The following is a 17428-nucleotide window of genomic DNA, read 5'->3' on the forward strand; positions in this document are numbered from 1 at the left end:
AGCCGCTCTAGTACGACAACAAACAGTTCATTGACAGAGAATACTTTTTAATGTCATGAACGGAACAGAGGATAGGACCCAAAAATGCACGACTGCAAAACAAATGGACAGTTTCAAAAAGAGAGGTTTAATATACAGGCAGAGGTCAGTACACAGGCAGGAAATCCAAAAAAAGGCAGCAGTATCCAAAAACGTGAGGCAAAAAGGCGAGGTCGATAATCGGAACAGGGTCTAGTCTTACTGTGAGTCTGTGACTTGGAAACAAGGAATTCTGGAACGCGACGACAAGGTACAATGAACTGGCGACTAGAAAGAATGAGACAAGAGGGTAAATGCATGGGGTAATTCGGGTGAACGAGGCACAAGTGGTGAAGATGCTCTCAGGTGCAGGTGTGTACGAGACAGGGGGAAGACAACAACCAGAACACACACCCGTGACACATTAATCTTGATGTTTCCCAGCCATAAAATCCAAAATATTGGGGCGATTGTTCCGATATTGTCAGAGGTTGAAGTGGCCATAGGTAGACATATCCATTTCAATGTTGGTTTCGATTGCTCACTATTTAGTGACATTAAGCTACGTGAAGGTTTTTCTCTATCGTGAGCATTTAGAGGAGTCGCCAAAAGGTCTTCAATTTAATGGAACATGTTCGATTTCACTGCGACTCCCTGGCGATGTGGCTAGTCTCCAGGAGACCCCAAGGGATGTCACAGAGATCTCTCTGCAATCAGCGGAAACTTGAGTCGCCATCAGATCCAGTGAGATAAGGGTCAAAGCTGCTCACGGCCTCACATCTGTCCAAATGATACCTGAAATCAAAAACAAAAAAGGAAATGTATGTGACTTTTGTTTAAACTGTATCTAAAATTAGTATAACACCTATGTACTTATGATGAATCTGTGTATAAAATGTGTGAGGTAACCACAATATGCTGTATTGTAAAAACAAACCATGTGTAAAAAAAAACAACAACAGAATAACCTGTGAGACATATCAGTGCGTAAATATCCAAATGCTAATTTTTCAAAGAGCAAGGTGAAGTAAGTGTTTGTCATTTATTTTTCGTGGTATGGGGATTTGGTGTTTTGCTGTTGTGCTCCTAATGTGCTCACATTATACTGTATCACATGACACAGGTTCCAAGCTGTTACTTTTTTAAATAAACTTGTCCTTTATTGATGCAATTGAGAAGTAACGATAAAAACATTTTCAAGACTTAATTGTAAGTAGCTCATGTCAAACTGAAAGAAGGACTACACACTCCTGTGGCTATGAATCATAACAAAGCGAGGAGGCACACATTTCCAATGCTATAAATAACATAGCCCTGCGATTGGCTGGCAACCAGTTCAGGGTGTACCCCGCCTTCTGCCCGAAGATAGCTGGGATAGGCTCCAGTCCTCCTGAGACCCTTGTGAGGATGAGCGGTGTAGATAATGGATGGATGAAGGATTAATTGTTTGGCAGGGGGTTCATCAAAGTGAACACAATGAAATATATGTACAATCTACCCCTCTCAGAGTTTGGAAAGTTGTTATTAAAAGTAGAATAAAAATTATTTTAATTTGCTACTTCCTTTCAACAGCTGCCTTGTGCTGGCGTTGTATGAGAGACTGGACAGATGGAGAACTCTAGCAGGTGGAGATGTTGGCTGAAGAACATACAGTGGCTGCAGTTTCTCTCTTGCCTTCTAAGTTTCATTTGAGTAAATAGTCATGATATTACTTGTCGCATTAGCAGCAGAGGAAAAAGGGGTGTCAACCCTTCCTTACAGCATTAACCAACCTAAAACAGTTGCTCTTTTTTAGTTAAACTCAAAGTATGCATATTAGTTAACTGAATAAACCATTCTGGATAAGGATACATAAGCATAAAAAAAATACATCGTAAAAGGATTTCTTCATCTGCATTGGTTTGTTTTTGGTGCGCAACTTTTTGTTTTTACACACTGAAAAAAACCCAAAAAACATAAGAATGTATTTTTTTTCCCACAAATAATGAAATGGTCAATTAACTACACGAGTTGAAATCTCCTTTTCTGTTGAATTTGTTGTATCACCAGGCAAGTGTGTTTTAACAAATATTTAACAATATTACCTTATTTATTTATCACAGGTCTCTTGTAGGGGGGGGCACATACAGTATATACTAGAGGAGCAACAATTAATCAATTAATAGACAACCAATCGATTATCAAATCAAGCGACAACTATTTTGATACTCGATTAATCGTTTAGAGACCTTGATGAATTTGAGATTATCCAAATCCTTGGAATTTCAGCCTCTCAACAGTAAATATTGTCAGATTTCTGTAGTCCTCCATGAAAGCAGGCTGGTTATCATTGTGTTTCATTAAAATAAGACATTTGCAAACATCTGCTTTTACTTTGGAAAACAATGATCACCATTTTTGCCTATTTTCTGACACATTATGGACCAAACCAGTATCTGAATCATAATCACTTTATGAAAGTACATTTCCTGCACTGTCAGTTTGAAATAATTCCCTGTTTTTGAATCAAGGGATGGACATTTTTTAAATCCGATTAATCGATTAATCGAAACAAACAACAACAAATTAACCGATTATTAGAATAATCGTTGGTTGCATCCCTAGTATGTACAATAGATTTTTAGGTAAATTTGGCCTACGGTGTAGATTTGGACTCTACCAACCAGTCGTTTGTTTATGATGTCATCGTATCTGCCTGTGAGCAAATGGCTTCAAGCATGCCCGACCGCAGAGCTGGAAGCATTGTTTTCTAACCAGCTCCGAGCTTGTTAAAAAAAGGGACATCCACAACAAAGAGTCACACATCATCCCTGTTTTCCTAACTGCCCCATAACTACAGGAGGAATACTAGATGCTAAGCTAACGTGAAATGTAGAGTACCAAAACACCAGAAGAATAAGTGCTTAGGTCGGTGGAACATTACACTTTGAAAAGAAGTCTAGCTGGAACTGCATTACAGCAGCGAGTAACCAACAGCAAATCAGCAGGTAAATTAAGTGTCTAGAGAAAATATTTAAGCACAGCACACACGTATGAATACCATAAATGAATCAGTACGTTACCGCACACTTCAGACAGGAGGAGGGGACTGTAATGTAAAAAATACAGTATATTAATAGTATATAACATAGTAGTATATCAAATATTTATATCCACAATGTTATTTGTGTTCATTTGCACATAGTGTTAAGTTTTAAGTTTTATTTTTGAGATCTACACAATAAATGTTCTCTAAATTACACTAATGCTGACAGTTTTCAAAGATGGTCAGCACTACTGTAAACCCACGTTCAACCAGATCTGATAATGATGCTCATTTGGCAGCAATTTAAAATTATCATAAAAAAATCCCATGAGAGCCTACATTCTCATCAAGGTGTAATCCATACTTACATACTTTTGGGCTAGGACTTTATTACATCCCATCCATCCATCCATCCATTTTCTGAGCCTCTTATCCTCACAAGGGTCGCGGGCGTGCTGGAGCCTATCCCAGCTATCTTCGGGCGGGAAGCGGGGTACACCCTGAACTGGTTGCCAACCAATCGCAGGGCACGCATAAACAAACAACCATTCACACTCACATTCACACCTACGGGCAATTTAGAGTCTTCAATTAACCTACCATGCATGTTTTTGGGATATGGGAGGAAATGCACGTACCCGGAGAAAACCCACGCAGGCATGGGGAGAACATGCAAACTCCACACAGGCGGGGCTGGGATTTGAACCCCAGTCCTCAGAACTGTGAGGCAGACGCTCTAACCAGTCGCCCATTGTGCTGCGTATTACATCCCATTAACTAAAATATAGATTGTAGCCAATCCACTGACTGTTTTTGCATGTTACCAGTATTTAAGCCTTGTCGGATGTCTGGGTGCTGTCATTGTTCTTGTTCCTCCAGTACAAATTGATGTAGAACAAGCAGCAAACATAACAACACACAAATGGTAACAATGGTGGACTGGTTCAAGTTTGCTGATTAGTATCCAAGTGCAGCTTGTAGGCGTGTTAACAATAAAAATAAACACAGGCTCTGTGGTGTTAAACATGTTCTGTTATTGTCTCACCGCCTAAGGCCCTCCTCCATTTCAAACACCTTCACCACTATGTTGCTATTGTGTGCCTCCAAGGGTGGGCCAACAGACAAAAACAACAGGCAAAGCTAACAGCAAGGACACTGAACTTTTGTATGATATAACTTTAACAAGATAGCAGGGCCACACTGACCAGCCGGGATTATTTCTTAATACTGCAAATAAAGTCACTGATTGTTGGTGAATCATGTGCAGTAATAAACAATTTGAATGTGGGCGTCACAAGGCAGTAAGAAGTATGTGTGGAAATATGAGTGGTAGAAGGTGTCACACGTCTCACTTTTAGTGTGTACTTTAAGCGTAATTGTAGAAACTAATGCTTAATATATTTTATTTACTGAATGTATTATTTGGCAAACGTATGCTGTTCCACATGACAATAAGTTGACAAGTAGATGAAATGCGTTTTTTCTTAAGGTACTTCCCACATTCCCAAAGCAAGCATGTTTATTGAAGACTAAATTGTTCTTGAGTGTGAATGTGCTTGTGAATGGTTGTTTCTCTATTGTATGTGCCCTGCGATTGGCTGGTGGCCAGCCCAGGATCTACCCTGCCTCTTGCCTAATGTCAACTGGGGTAGGCTCTAACCCCATGACCCTAATGAGGACAAGAGCTATATAAAATGGATCGATGGATGTATAGGTACCACCAGTGTTCATAACACTAAGACCTGCCACACATCAGATAACAAGGCCAGACACAACTGAAGTAGACATTACGAAAAAAACACTGCAGTCGGTGTTAGGGGTGGAACGATTCGTTCTAGCAACGATTCGACTCATATCACGATTTGTGGTTGCAGTGTCGATTCAAGGATGATATTGGTTCATTTAGAAAGATACGATCCGAAACGATTCAGTGGCTGGAAATCGGTTCAGTAATATTTTAGCCAAATATTTATCCAGTGGTACTGTGAAACAAATAACTGTATACTGGACAGTGCACGTGAAATTTCTTGGATGCTGTTTTCATGCAAGGGAATTGGGTAAAAACTAATTATGGGCATTAAATCTCAAGATTTTTGTGATGTACTTTCCTTTTATGTGTCTTATTGTATACCGTACCGTATGTGTTTTCTAATGGACTATGAGTCTACATAATAAATAGTTGACTAATTGTATTGCTTTGCAATAAAACAAGGGAAAACAGCAACTTATTGTTATTTATATTATTTCAGCTCTAATTTTACTTTTTGGGCCATTTTTTTCCTAGAAAAGATGTTTAATTCGTATTACAATTATGAGGGTGTCCTTGGAAAAATGTCTGCACTGTAAGGAGCCCCGAGCTGGACCCAGTTTGAGAATCCTTGTTTTAAACAGTTAATGCTAATGGCTAAAATGAAAAGTGAGGTTTTCATGAGGAAAATCTTTTAGGAATTGTGTTAACAATACATGGTGAGCTAAATAAATGAACAAACATTTTTTTTGTAGCACAAACTTGCGCCTGAAGCAGTCTCGCTCGCCTCCTCCTCATCTGCCATCCACCAGACACTAAAACAACAGACACACATAATATGGTGTCTCGTTCCACCACTAGGGGCACTATGGAAAGGAGTGACTAGATTTGGGTCGTAGAAAAGGAAACAAGAAAAGAGACAAAGAAGAAAGTAGCCCTGACAGTGCTAACTGTCGTGTGCTAACTGACAAATTAAGTGAAGTAAGAGGAATTACAAGCGATTTTCTTGGAGAGACAACAAATGCACACCCATATAAATCCTGCCATGCTTAAATCCAGTGCATTATTTCCCACTATCGATACAATCGTATGATTACCTTTTAAAACAAATTAAGGAAGGAAGGCTAACTTGTCAAGCACAGATAAATGCGGTTGGATCGTAGGAAGATAAATTGATACATCGATATAATGAATGAATCGTTACACCACTAGTCGGCGTACATCCAGCGATTGAGCACCGCACATCTACCGAGGGGTAGCAAATGAAAAACTGCAACCGTTTTTGGGGGTTTTGAGGCTCCACATACACTATACTGTACAGAATTATTTCGATTTTTTTCATAGAACCACAAAAACATGGCGCGATTGTCAAGGAAGAAGCAGATGGCCACAAAGAAGAGGAAACGGGCGATAAAGGCAAGACTGTGGATGTTTTGAGATGCTGTTGGCAAGAAGCGATCCCCCCCATTCACCCACCACATCCATGCATTTCGGCCCTTAGATACAAATTAGAAATATACTCATATGAGATTTGACACCAACAACAGTTGCACATTTTGGGTTGAATGTATGGAAAATGTTTGTTTTTTGCTCTGGCATACAGGAATTGTGATGACCCAAAAGGAACATCCACCAAAGCTGCCTTCGCCATCCTGCGTATGTTACAACAAATCAAAGGGCTCATTGCTTTGACATAGAATGATGACCTCAAACAGTTTGAAGAATCTGACCTCTCACTAACAAGGTATTGATTTTAACTTTGAGCCGTGGTATAGCGGCACATCTTGTGTCATAATGAGTATCCTGTGAGAATTTGAAAGAAGTGTTGAAAAATGATAGACTTGTAGAGCGCTAACAAGCAAAGAGTTTGTACTGTGACAATCAGCCTTAGTTGTATAATGTTTAATGGCATAATCATGCATATAACCAGACCAATATAAACACATTTTTTGGGATGAAGACAAACTCACGTGTAATAGTTAATTTGGACGAGGGTGGCTGGTGTATCGACAGCACAGATTTGCTGGATTTAATTCACAGCATCTGTGAAATGGTTTGAATACAAACTATTAATAAAATGCTCTCTGTACTGTCTCAGGCACAACAGTTGGTAATCTGGCACAGTCTAATTAATGAGATCCAATACAATTAGAGCTGTATGAAAATTCTGCCTTTATGAAAAAAAAAAGAGTTCTGATTGACGGAGGTATCAGAGCAGAATTAAGTTGTATTGAATTAATGCATATTGTTGTGGAGACCGTTTTTTAAAATAGTTTGGTTCCCTTAATCAGCTACAAGGGCACAGAAAATATTAGAAACACATCTCACACTATGAAGTAGTCCAGTTCTACACCATTGCAAACTAATAAGCAATCCATGCTGATGTTATGGCTTCACATTTAAAGTATGTTTGGTGTAATTGTTTAGGGCACAGAATTCTTTGGGGGTCCTTTGCTTAGCTCAGGTGTTTCGAGGGACCTGAATGTAGTCGTAATTGATCCCTTTTCTTTCTTGATTGGTCTCTTCTATTAAAAAAAGATGTATTTCCATAATTCTACAGCACTGTGAACTGCACTGTAGAGAGACAACCTCCTGCATGCCTTAATAAAGAGTACAGGAATCGACCATTCCTGTTTAAGTCAGCTGGTGTAGGCTCCAGCGCACTCGCAACAGTACAAAGTACAAAGTGCAAGCTCTATAGACGTCACTTGGTCATGAGAGAGGTGTTGCTGTTTTGCAATAGTAGTCTTTTTTCCCAGCATTAAACGGTGCATATAAAAAGTCTACACACCGCCTGTCCAAATGCCAGGTATTTGTGATTGTAAAAAATGAGACCAAGATAAATCATTTTAAAACCTTTTCTACCATTAATGTGAGCCATTGCCTCTACAACTCCATAGACCTTTTCCCATCTTTTCCAGAGGTGAAGTAAAATAAATGGAAATAATGTGGTTGCACAAGTGTGCACACCCTCTTATAAGTGATATGGGATGATCTGATTAACCCCAAATAAATTTTGGCTGTTATAGTAGACTTTTCCTGAGATTTTATTTTTATTTTTTTGCTTTCTTCCAGAAGGATGAAGGTTTTGTGCTGACACTGACTGTTTTTTTTTTCAACTGTTCCAAACTTCCACCTAAGGACCCAGTTCCAGCTGAAGAAAAAGAGCCCCAAAGCATGATGCTGCCACCAACATGCTTCACTGTAAGTATGGTGTTGTTTTGGTGATGAGCAGTGTTGTTTGTGTCAAACATAACTTTGGGAATTATGGCCAAAAAGTAAAATTTTTAGGCCATCTAAAAAAAGTAGAGGCACTTTAAATAGTGAAAGGTATGTCCTGACCCCCATTTAACGTGAGTGTGAATGTAATTGGTTAATTCTGAACTGTGACCCAATTTGTGTTGGTGATGTTGATAATGATGACAATAGTCTGGCTAGTGTGCTGTCAACACATCCACAGAGCGGCATACCTTCTTTCTTTTCTGTCACACTGTGCTAACAGCCAGCATTTTGTGTCAAGACTCATCACTCCGACAGATTTAACTGTCAAAAAATATCAAAGCTGTCACAGAAAATGCACAGAAAATAGCACACGGGTAAAAAGGGTGGCGATACAAAGCAGACAAACAACTGAGGGAGTTCATCATGGGAAGTAAAATGTCTTACAGAAAAGGAATGAAATCAATCCACCTCTTTTTTATACACATGTTAAGAGTAGGGGAGAGCTCCACCCTGGAGTGGCAATGAACCACTACACTTTCAGTTACACTAAGCATAAATCATTTCAGGACATACCTTCCACTATTTTAAGTGCCTCTACTTTTTTTAGATGGCCTAAAAATTTTACTTTTTGGCCATAATGTTTTTTTCTTTCTTTGCAGATATTTTTATGTTTATGTTGCTTGTGATGTTGACATGACAACTCAGTACTGTTTGGGGTCACTTCCACATTGCGAGCAAGAAATATGGTGCCCTCACTACACCACACTAGATCACTTCTCAGAGCGTTACCAACCACAACTTTCAAGACTTTTTTTTATTGTTGTTGCAATCTAGGGTTGTGTGACTATGACTTCACCATATTTTTTGTTTCTGTCCAAGCTCACATGACCGTGGACATGTTGGCATAATCTTTCTTTCTTCGTACTAATGTTTCCTCTTCTCTATTAACCATGATGTCTGGCCCTCTGTTGTAGTTTTTTTCCTAACTGCAAAATGCAAATGTTTTGACTCAAGACAGAAATTATTTTGCACTCACTATTCTTATATGACAAGTGACGTAAAATACAACAAGGGGTCTTCAGATCAGATATTTTCATCACTGCAGTGCAGATCCCAATGTACTACTCCCTGAGCAGCAAGTGGAAAAATTATGACATTACACATTAGTTCCAGCAATTTAAACACACAATGGTCTTCCTAAAGTGCCTACATTTGGACAGCTCGGCTTCTGCATGCTCTCTGCTGATTGTCTTACAAACGGGATTTGCAAGCTGCTTTGGGCATCTGGCGTAAAAACTGAGCCATGCATGTTGGAAACGTATTGTAGCAATCTAATAAGAGAAGGCAAAAAGAAGATATAGTGCCATATATCTTCTATTACAGTACATCCATTCAATGCCATTTCCAGTGTTCACTGGACTATGTTACAATAGTGTACTCTGAGTTTTCATAGTAAAATGTTGAATGATTATTGAGCTAATTCTACCTATTAAGTTGACATAATAATAAGGTCCATAAAACTTTATTAGGCTGATGTGAGGAACAAGTTGCCTGAAGTGGTTGTAAATCCAAGACGATACATAAATCCAAGGATTAGCTGTACACTGTTACTTCTGCCTGCATGAATTGATACACTACTTGTCATTAAAGACTTGGTAAAATAATTTCTTGATCATTCTTGGACGAAGAGGCAGTTTTGTCTATGACCACTATGTCTCTGAGAGTGCCACGAATGGCACAAGGCAGAATTCAGACTCCATTCAAGGCCAAACTTAATTGTACACCTTCATAAAGACGCAGCACTTGAATATGCCTGAAGTTTATGGGTAAAATGTCAATGGAGAAAACAAAAAAATGGCATGTATTGGGAGAAATAAAGCTATTTTGTTCTTTTTGAAGTGTTGTTTGTGCTCTTTTGTGCAAAAATCCAAGAAACTTTCCTAATTTGATCAATTCTGTCCCTTTTTTTAATTCGAGAAATGAACTGTTTCAGGGAGAGGATGTCAGTGATTTAAACATGGATGCTCCACTTTGGAGAACATCTGCGTTGACAGCAGTGGGTTCAAAGAATACAGGAAATCAAAGCACTTCGTCCTTTTGGAGTTCTTGTTCCTACCTCATCAATAAGCTACTGTGTTTCTCCTAACTATCTTACAGATGGTGCTGGTCCATGCTTCATTTCTTCATACTCCATCTTGTACTGTCTTCACCCCATCTCCATCTGTCCAATGTTCTGTTTTCCATGTTCTATGTACTCACCAATCGTCTGCTCTTTTGGTCCGCATATGTGCTAATCCTCAAATTAGTGTATCACCACAAGTCTGAAGGCCAACGCAGAAATCACTCTCTCTTTAGCAGTGTGTGCTCGACGTCTGTTTACCTTGGTTGCCGGTGGCCTCTAACCAGATGGTGTGATGGAGTTAAAAAGCCTTAAAGAGGATTTGAGTGCAGCTGGCGAATGTGTATGATGCCAGCCTGTACGTGCTTGAATCACAGTGTTTTCTTAAGCAACATCTCACAAATATGTATCCGAGGCAAAGATGCGACTCGCTAAATGTTGTTGAATATGTTTTGGCCATATTGCAACACTGCTGCATTGAACTATAATGCAAATATTGTCAATAATATAAATACATACAATGCATGTAGACGGTGACGGTGACACGCCTTTTAAAAGTATCTATTATAATTACCAGTATGCACTCATGATCTGTAAGGTATCCTGAGGAAGAAAAATAAGTAATCCCTAGTGAGGATAAATGGTACGGAAAATGGATGGATACATTTAACAATATAAAACAGCTTAGCTACTAACATTAGGGTGTATTTACAGTGCTCCTTTTGCATTCAACTTAACCCAAAACTAATTTAGACATAAAAAAAAAAAAAAAGAATTGTTCTATAAAAAAAATATCATTTGACCTGGTTTTGCAAAATAGCTTCTGAGGCGCTTTGAGCGGCCTCACCAGTGGCCAAGCCTTGGTCAAAGCTCTAGTTCTTTGCAAGTAGCCTCGGAATAATCTTTTCAACTGAAATTTGGCCAAACTTTAGAGTGCTTCTACTTTCACGCCATTTTGGTAAAGTTCATAAACTTACACTTCTTGCGTGTGACGTCATCACTCATTTGTGACGCGAGAGGACTCGGTAAGCAGACTCATCAAGCAAGCAAACAAATGATTCCTAGGAATCGAATTACGAGAAACCAGTTCACAGAAAGAAATGGTTTTTGATTCCCACCCCTAATTATTATACAGTATCTCCTTAATATTTTTATACAATAATAAATGATTGTATCATAAGCTGAGTGAATGTATATATATTATATATATAATATTTCGGCAGATAAAAACTCGTGCGGCGTCACGTAAATCTCTCTTTTGAATAGAGGTGCATGCAGCCAGCACAATGAATACATATTGAAATCTATCAATGATATGTGACTCAAAACCTAAACCAGCTAAACTGGAAAAAAAGATATTTATTTCAAGCTTAAATAGGTGACCACTTTACAAATTGGTGAAGTCACCTCGCAGAGCGAGCACTTCAGCTTTCTGCGACGTGAACAAAGGAGTGTGTGGGATGTGTGAATTGATTTGTATGTGGTAAGACTGTGATGCAGCCTAATTTAAACATCCATCACTATATGTTCGATTACTGTACTAGCACCTTTACTTTGTTTTTGTTTTCTTAGCTAAGATTTTTGCAATGCTATGACACATTTGTTGAAAATGTTACATTCTAGTTGTACATCTCTTTTATAAGAAAAATGTCTTTGTGGTGTATTTTTTATCACAGGAAATATCAACTTTTCTATCCATGTAAAAGAACATATTACATCTCCTAAGCACAAACATCTAAAACAGGAAGTTTGAGTCACATAGTGCATAATAATTGCTATCCTCTATGCAGGATGAATTTAAAGCCAATATCCACCAGGAGATTTTTCATTTCAAACATTCTCCAAATTAGAGCAAAGGAGCTCTTTCAAAATCAGAATGATCCCCCTGCTTCTATGTGCATGACTCAACTATTCTGTTTCTGTCCCCTCAGTCTTGTTCAAGTGAAGGTGTGACACAAACCATCTGACTTCACTGGTTAAATTTGTAGAGAATAAAGTTTGCCTGTATTCAGCTGTGAAAGCTAGTATGGTTAAAAAATTCACTACGGTGACCTTCTTTCTTGAGACAAGAAAGACAAGTTGATACCTAGGGCAAAATATATTTCAGTCAAAGAAGCCCAGAAACTTCTTGTAGGATTAAAAAAGAAACCTTCATCCTCAACCAGCTGAATGTTGAACTGGTGACACACCACACCTGTGCACGAATGTGAGATAAACATCTGTTTGAAATTTCAAACAGACTTAAAATAGAAGTTTGACGTGACTCGTCTAAGCATCTCTTGCTCTTGTAATATGCCTGACATGAGAGAAATTGTGCAATGGAAATATTCCCTGTATTTAATCCATACAGCGCAATTTTGTCAAAGCAATACATTATTACTGAAACAATTGCTTAATTGCTCCCATGATATTTCTTGAAGACACATGGGAGAGAAAAAAAAAGGTTACAGTACAAAACAGATGGAGCTGCTTTCTCCCTGTGATGTGGGAACAGTTTTTGCCTGTAGAGTCTGTAATAACAGTTTAGGAACAGACAGCGAATACTCACTAATGAAGGCTGCTACCACTGCACAAACATGTAGGTGGACTCAAACATTTCTGTTTATTGTACACTGAGTTATTCAACATGAAGATGAGAGTAAAAAATAAATCATGTTGTTTGACAGTGGACTGCAGGTCTGCTAACAGGCAATCACAATCAATTCCGAAAGTTGATATTACTTATACAGTGGTGCCTTGAGATAAGCGTTTAATTCGTTCCATGCTTGTGACTTAAAACCTCAAAACATCTTTCCCCATTTAAATGAATGGAAATGCCATTAATCTATTGCAGCTTCCCAAAAAACCCAACAAACATGTTTTTAATAAGCGATAAAGCACTCTATAACATTGTAGGCTACTTTATAAAAACATGCAGTAATGACATAATTAAATACAATGTAAAAAAGTAAGCAATTTTTGCCACATTTTTTTCTTCAATTCAGTTGACATTGTGCTGCTCCTTCTGTCCATTACAGCTGATTGTCCGTTACATTGAAGAACTTTCCTTTTTTTGAGGCCATGTGCAGCCATACTACTGTACAGTACAAATCTATTGTTTTGTAGGGTTTTTTTCATGACCTAAAACACCCAGTGCAGTATGAAGTTATTGTAAATAAATGTAAAAAAAAGCTTCAAAATGTTTGAAAGTTTCAAATTGTATCCAAACTTACCACGTGCTTGGTCATGGTCACATATTTGATATACAGTACAGTACTCATCATAGGCGAGTCGCTTTCATGAGCTGCGAGGAATTAGTGTGCTTCCTAATTCCAAATTCATTGCTATAAGCAAACAACTTGAACTGTTACTCCACCAAAAATAGCATGTTCCAGACTCCAGAGACTTTCGTTTTGTATTCCTAAGAGTTAACACCACAGCCATACCGCTCCCTCTCTGCGTAGTGCTCTATGCACAATTGACAATAGATATAACCATCATCCCGAAGGCCGCCACATCAAGGCCTCACATTCAACATGGCCACCATGTAGGCACGGGAGGCACGTCTTTTGGAATTGGATCTAGTCATATTGTATATCTTTGTACAGTATATTTGCAATCACATCACCAGTTACACGTTGGCTGGTTGCTGACGGAGCTTTGCCATCACGTTTATAAATACGTATGTTAGCATTAAGCTAGAGGGATAATTTTTAAGGCGAAGTTATTTAGTTGTTTTGAATACACAGCATTATCTTGATTTTATGACAGTGCACTTCAACTGGGAGTGGCATGAAACAGCTTGAAGCCTCTTTTTCTAAGAATTGTTCACTCGGTCTGCGATTGGCTGGCAACCAGTTCAGGGTGTACCCCGCCTTCTGCCCGAAGATAGCTGGGATAGGCTCCAGCACTCGGATAAGCGGCTCAGAAAATGGATGGATGGATGTTGACTAGGTGCCAAACTCCTGCTTGTTGTGAAGAAAGTTGAGTTCTCTGCCACCATACAGCACTTGTACTGTATATCAAATATTTGCTTGCAAGTCAAAGCACAATATCATCCGGACAACAGTTTGTATCTCAAAACTCACTTGTATCTCAAGGCACCACTGTATATTAAAATGTTCTCCTCTAAATATAATGTACAGTTAAGATGTCAGTGTCGAAAAGGACTCAATGGCAGAGCCTGCGTGCTTACATTAGACATTGATGCTAGTGAGGGCATTGTTTAGGATACTCATTCAGTGTTAAATTAAGTATATTTAGCTCTGCCAAGGCGGCACGGTGGGCGACTGGTTGGAGCGTCAGCCTCACAGTTCTGAGGAGCGGGGTTCAATCCCCGGCCCCGCCTGTGTGGAGTTTGCATGTTCTCCCCGTGCCTGCGTGGGTTTTCTCCGGGCACTCCGGTTTCCTCCCACATCCCAAAAACATGCATGGTAGGTTTATTGAAGACTCTAAATTGCCCGTAGGTGTGAATGTGAGTGCGAATGGTTGTTTGTTTGTATGTGCCCTGCAATTGGCTGGCAACCAGTTCAGGGTGTACCCCGCCTCCTGCCCGATAATAGCTGGGATAGGCTCCAGCACGCCCGCGACCCTAGTGAGGAGAAGCGGCTCAGAAAATGGATGGATGGATGGTTAGCTCTGCCAAGCACAAAAGAATGAAGGCGAGGAATATTGTTTTGATGTCACTGATTGTTTTCTTAGGCCTTAACTGTTGCATGAACTGTGTATTCCTCCATCACGTACCCAGACAAAATCCAGGTGTATTGAAATCCAACTACTGCTATGTTTAAGGAGAGACAAAAAATAAATAAAAAATACTACGTGCATGCTTTTATGTGAGAACATTTTGGTGTTCCCAAGAAATGAACATAAAAGAATAAAGAAGTAAAAGATATTCCAATGACTAAGATTTTATTGAGAACGAGTTGACATTTTTTACATATGTTGTGCCATTTGCTCATATTGGATGTACTTGTTGTGGTTTACTGGAGGAGAGGCTTAAATGGAGCAATAAATGCAATGATTTATTCAGTACCTTGGGTTGAGGAGTGTGTGGGAAGAATCGGATGGCTTCCAGTCCGATGCCTCATTTATCAACATCATGGCAACTTTGAACCAATTCAAACACACATTGGAGTCACACCAGTGTGAATTGTGTCAACACAAATGAGGATTTTGTCTGCACGTTATATCTACATTGTGGTCACAATTTATTTATTTTTGAGTCATGTCTGGGGCTCGACAAACATCTCCTGTGGCGGGTGATAAGCCAGCAGCAGACAGAACAGGAACATACAAATCACATACGTCAAATGTCAAACAACAATGTATGTTTCTGTAAGGTGTTTCAAACTCTTATTCCATGTGCGCCCCTTTTAACTTTGAGCGCCCTCCAAAGGTCCCTACGCGTGTACACGCTCGTCACTTTATTGCTTTTGAATGTTAGATCATTTTCCTGATCCTACTGTACATGCTCATCCAGATTACCCAAGTTAATGCATTGAAATAAAAACGTTTAAAGGAAATTTTGGGTGGATCATGTGAAATACTGCTACAATACCGTTAGTGTTTTGATAAATGTATATCTATGTATATATTTTGAAATGCCAAACATTTTTAAATTCACATCAATGTATCCAAGCTTAAGTGTCTTGACACGTTCCAATTCAGACGTAATTTGAAAAATAAGTGACTATGCAGATATCTAAATGGATGGTGAGCTTGATTCACCCCGGTATCTAATGAGGCTTCACTAAACCTTAATAGACTTTGCTCTATTTTCAGATGGGAGAAAAATTAGTGCGTGATCTCATTTACATAAATGTACCTTTACTTCTTCAATATGCACAAAGATTTTTCAGTTTCTTGTTTGTGTTTGTGTTTGTCTTCAAGGTTAAAAAAAATGCATTTAAATTATAACATTTACAGTTAGGGTGTGTCAGGTCTGAAATATGAAAAGTGAAAGTGCAGCGTATAAATGTAAATTACAGTACTGCACAGTAAACCCTTTTAACATGTCATGTTAGGGCCAACAAAGCTGATATTTTAAGGTGCAATTAATATACATTGTTGTCTTTCTTGCGATAAAATGTTTTCAGAATAAGAAACTAGTAAAGGGATGCCTTTACCCTCTTGTTTTTGTGCTAGTGTCGATAATTTTTTTTATGTACTTGCTCTAATCTAATTGAAATTAAATTAGTTAAAATGTTTTTGCAAAACAATATGCGACGTAACCTCATTCTGCGGTGTGTTTTTATTCTTCACTCAACAGAAAACCGACTGGTCCAATTGACACCTACGAGATTGCTGCTCATCCACCTCCATGTTTAACACCTGGCAAAAGGCTTAGTGCGTTGGACACGATTGTTTGGGCTTCAACTAACTAATCAACATAGAAACACAGGTACAATATCATTCCATATTAGTTCCCATGGTTTGGAAGCCACAGATTTGGAATCCACAGTCCCTGCATCCACTGCAAGAGGTCTTGTATTGAAGAACACATCTGTCTCGTCATCGGTTTTGATGACAAATTCGAGTATGCATATAGACTCAATGTTATTCAAAAAATTTTTAATAGTTTTATTTGACCTGACTTTTCTCTCGAAATCTGACTGTTTGCCGAGCAACTATTATGGCACATTTACCGTATCACGAACAACGGGAGAATGCACTGGAGAACATTGTTTACTTTGGGGTAATTTAGAGTATATGTAAACACTTGCTTGTTGAACTCACTGTTTATTATTATTCAGACGATTAAATCAACTTTTAAGAGACTTCAACATGCCCGAAAACCTCAATGGACGATACAATTTTGGAAGTACATGTAGCCTAGTAAAAATTTATTTATTTAAGGTGTCTCGAACACAAAACCCCAAAACTCTCGGTTAGCACCTACTAGAAAGTTAGAAAAAAATTAGCCCCCAATTCCCGATTCATTGATCAACAAAATTTTTTTATGGATGTCTCATAGCAGGACACATGAAAAAGTCTTAGGCCTGCTGCATGCGGTCGAACCCGATTGGACCGGATCATCGCATAAAAATGAGAGTTGCCGAAGCTGCTGCGAGCCACAGCTCACACCCAGACACCGATGCGCTGACTCCCTGACGTCATCCCACAAGGGCCGCCTCTTAAAGGCACTTACATTTACACAGACGCTTGATATTTACAGTATGTGTACAGTATTTGTTTTAACATTACACTTTCTGTGCGTTTTTTTTTCTTTTCTTTTGAATATGTTAACAGTGTGTTCAGAAAGTCTGTTTTAGTTTGTGTGGTTTAATGAGTTTGAATGTTAAAAGCATGTGCAGGG

The 17428-nt window shown here is 38.8% G+C and overlaps 1 long non-coding RNA gene across 1 annotated transcript in view; it reads right to left on the reverse strand.

The window, feature by feature from the left end:
* Nucleotides 1-682: 682 nt before the first annotated feature.
* LOC133412108 (uncharacterized) overlaps nucleotides 683-17428 on the reverse strand; it is a 60632-nt gene continuing 43886 nt past the window's right edge. The window contains exon 3 of the long non-coding RNA XR_009769733.1: nucleotides 683-813. This is a non-coding gene — a long non-coding RNA (uncharacterized LOC133412108). The remainder of the gene's footprint in view (nucleotides 814-17428) is intronic.

Source organism: Phycodurus eques, chromosome 13 (genome assembly GCF_024500275.1).
Source record: "Phycodurus eques isolate BA_2022a chromosome 13, UOR_Pequ_1.1, whole genome shotgun sequence".
In the NCBI taxonomy this organism is placed as follows: Eukaryota; Metazoa; Chordata; class Actinopteri; order Syngnathiformes; family Syngnathidae; genus Phycodurus; species Phycodurus eques.